At 34.5% G+C, this 3,685-nt stretch overlaps 1 long non-coding RNA gene across 2 annotated transcripts; it reads left to right on the forward strand.

Moving 5' to 3' along the window:
- The first annotated feature begins 1,079 nt into the window (after positions 1–1,079).
- LOC130947412 (uncharacterized) lies at positions 1,080–3,386 on the forward strand. 2 transcript variants are annotated; one of them, XR_009072661.1, is made up of 4 exons: positions 1,080–1,628; positions 1,791–1,870; positions 2,007–2,449; positions 2,859–3,386. It is a non-coding gene; the product is annotated as an uncharacterized LOC130947412 (long non-coding RNA). The 2 variants fall into 2 exon arrangements; XR_009072660.1 differs by having other exon boundaries at positions 1,791–2,449.
- Positions 3,387–3,685: the final 299 nt, after the last annotated feature.

The raw sequence follows: 3,685 nt of genomic DNA on the forward strand, positions 1-3,685 counted from the left end.
AAATAAATTAGTATGTTTTCTTTAATTTATATATAGAATGAACTTAATTATTATTAAAATATACAGATATATTTTATATTTAAGATTTTATATATTTTTCACTGATTCCTATAGAGTAGTAGAAGTTCAGTAAAAGGAAGTTGCAATATCAATTTCGAAATTAAATAAAGTGAAATATTTGACAGAATCTTGAAGGAATAATATGAGGCACTGTTGAGGCTCATGTGATGGATAACGTGACATTCGCTAATAATATTAAAATTCAAAACACTATAGGTTTAAAAGGAATTGAAAATTATAATATTGATGAACTTGACCACTTCTATCTAGAAATTAAAGTTATTAAGATTATTATAATATGGGAAATTCCAAAATAAAATACTAATTGCTTGGTCGCCAAGTATGGTCTTCGAAGTTCAAATCTTCCACAGGGTGGTCAACGTAATGCGGCAAACAAACTCTGTTTTCACGAAATTTGACCGTCTTCTTTAATTTTAATATATAGTGCCTACAAAATAATCTTTAATTTGTAAAAAAAATAAAAAAATTAATATTTAATTTAAAAATATAAAAATAATTTATTTTTAAATATTTAAAATTTATTATAAAAAATAAATTAGACAAAATTTAAAAATCAAATAACAAGCATCATAGAATTCACGAGTAATATTTTGCAATGGTAAAGATGTCCATGGCCTAAGAAAAGCTAAAGAAGGCAGTAGAGTCAAAATCATTGAACTAAAGTTTTTGACCGAATTGAATCTATATAACAATGGTATAGTGATGAATCATATCCGACATGGCAATTTTTGAGAATTTTGAATTTTTTTTAATTGGAAATTTTTATTTTATAGGGCCCACAAACAACTCATAATGAGTTGTTCTATCTGTCTGCTATTATATGATATTTCTTGCCTCTTTGCTATCTTCTTCTTCTCTCTCATTGAAACCCTATTCACCTCCCCTGTATTCTCCAGATTAACTTTTGTTTGCCTCTTCTTTTTCTGTTTGTTCGGATCGGTGTATCCAACTCTGAGATCTTTCTCGTGCTTTTTTTCTTCTTCGCTTTATCTCTGTTGTTTCTTATTCTTCCTCCTCTTCGTCCTCCCATGGTTTCTCAGTCACGAGCGACGCCTCTTCTGTCGGTGGTGTCCACAATCTCATAGAGCGTTAGCCTCTCGCTCGGCCGCTCGGGCTCCTTGGCGATTCCGTTTTTCCACTGAAGATGGAAGTTCGTTGGGGTCGATTTGGATCTCGATGGCGCCAGAAATTCAACGGCTGTCAATGGTAGTCGATCGGCGAGGTGGTTCTGGTCCTTTTTTTCAAATCGCAGAAGAACTACAGGTCGCAGAAGAGGTCGTATCCCTTCTTTCATTTTTTCCTTATTCTTCCTCCTCTCCGTTTGGAAGAGGGTTTTTATTTTAAATCACTATTTTGATTCTCTGTGTTTTATGATAAATTCTATTTTATTTTTTCTGTTTGGAAATCGTTGGAGTTTTTTATTTTGGTTAATTTTGAGTTTTATAATTTTCTGCGTAGTTTTTTAATAGTTTGTTTTATTGTTATTAGGTTGAGACCAGAGTGCAGAGTGCAGAACTCTTGGAAAAGTTTTTTGTTGTGTTATTGAGGTATTTGTGACTAAATTTTCTTTTTAGCTCAATTGTGCCATCATTTTTTAATTAATGTGCAACTGATTGATTTGGACTATTTGCTACTGATTTGATATTGTACATGTCAATACTGCTGTTTGTTAATTTGCTACTGATTTGGGTTATTGCTTACTAGTTCAGCGGCTGTTAATGGGAGCTGATCGGTGAGGTGATTCTGGTCTTTTTTTTGGGTTGCACAGGAACTACAGGTCGCACAAGAGGTCATTTTCCTTTTTTCTCGATGTTTGTGATTTTCCGTGATTTTGATTTGTTTTATAGTTCGTTTGTTTTTTAAGTTTGTGGAGGGATTTTTGTTGTCTTATTTTTGCCCTTTATCTGATTCTGGTCTTTTTTCAGGTTGCATAGGAACTACAGGTCGTACAAGAGTTCGTTTTCCTTTTTTTTTCAATGTTTGTGACTTTCTGTGATTTTGGTTTATTTTATGATTTTTAAGTTTGTGGAGGAGTTTTTGTTGTGATATTTTTGTCCTTCATCTGATTATCATTTCTTCTTGGTGTAGTTTGGTTTGATATTTGAGATTGGCTATGATCAGTGTGATAGTGTTGAGTTTATTTGGAAGAGGGTTGTTATTTTAAATCACTATTTTGATTCTCTGTGTTTTATGATAAATTCTATTTTATTTTTTGTGTTTGGAAATCGTTGGAGTTTTTTATTTTGGTTAAATTTTGAGTTTTATAATTTTCTGTGTAGTTTTTTAATAGTTTGTTTCATTGTTATTAGGTTGAGACCAGAGTGCAGAGTGTAGGACTCTTGGAAAAGTATTTTGTTGTGTTATTGAGGTATTTGTGACTAAATTTCCTTTTGAGCTCAATTGTGCCATCATCTTTGAATTACTGTGCAATTGAATGATTTGGACTATTTGCTACTGATTTGATATTGTACATGTCAATACTACTGTTTGTTAATTTGCTACTGATTTGGGTTATTGCTTACCTAGCTTACTGAGCAATTTCATGTTGAATTTCATGTTGAATGGGTCTTCAACATGTCTATTGGTAGCTAAGTTTTGGGTGGACACTTATTAGCTGTTGGGTTCTGATGAGCGGATATTTTATACGCTTTTTGGGGGTAATTTCATGTAGATTTTAGCATGTTTTAATTAGTTTTTAGTAGAATATTATTAGTTTTTAGGCAAAAATCATATTTCTGGACTTTACTATGAGTTTGTGTGTTTTTCTGTGATTTCAGGTATTTTCTGACTGAAATTGAGGGAGCTGAGCAAAAATCTGAGTTAGGCTGAAAAAGGACTGCTGATGCTGTTGGATTCTGACCTCTTTGCACTCGAAATGGATTTTCTGGAGCTACAGGAGTCCAATTGGAGCGCTCTCAACGGCGTTGGAAAGTAGACATCCAGGGATTTTCAGCAATATATAATAGTCCATACTTTGCGCGAAGATAGATGACGTAAACTGGCGTTCAACGCCAGTATCATGCTGCTATCTGGCGTCCAGCGCCAGAAACAGGTTACAAGCTGGAGTTCAACGCCAGAAACAGGTTACAACCTGGCGTTGAACGCCCAAAACAGCCCCAGGCACGTGAGAAGCTTAAGCCTCAGGCCCAGCACACACCAAGTGGGCCCCAGAAGTAGATTTCTGCACCATTTATCATAGTTTACTCATTTTCTGTAAACCTAGGTTACTAGTTTACTATTTAAACAACTTTTAGAGATTAACTCTGGACCTCATGACATTTTCAGATCTGAATTTTATACATTTTGACGGCATGAGTCTCTAAACTCCACTGTTGGGGGTGAGGAGCTCTGCAGCGTCTCAATGAATTAATGCAATTGTTTCTATTTCTCCATTCAAACGTGTGTGTGTTCCTATCTAAGATGTTTATTCGCGCTTAATTGTGAAGGAGGTGATGATCCGTGACACTCATCACCTTCCTCAATCCATGAATGTGTGTCTGACAAACACCTTCGTTCTACATCAGATTGAATGATCATCTCTTAGCTTCCTTAATCAGAATCTTTGTGGTATAAGCTAGAACTGATGGCGGCCACTCTTGAGGAT

The sequence above is a fragment of the Arachis stenosperma genome, chromosome 9 (assembly GCF_014773155.1).
Source record: "Arachis stenosperma cultivar V10309 chromosome 9, arast.V10309.gnm1.PFL2, whole genome shotgun sequence".
In the NCBI taxonomy this organism is placed as follows: domain Eukaryota; kingdom Viridiplantae; phylum Streptophyta; class Magnoliopsida; order Fabales; family Fabaceae; genus Arachis; species Arachis stenosperma.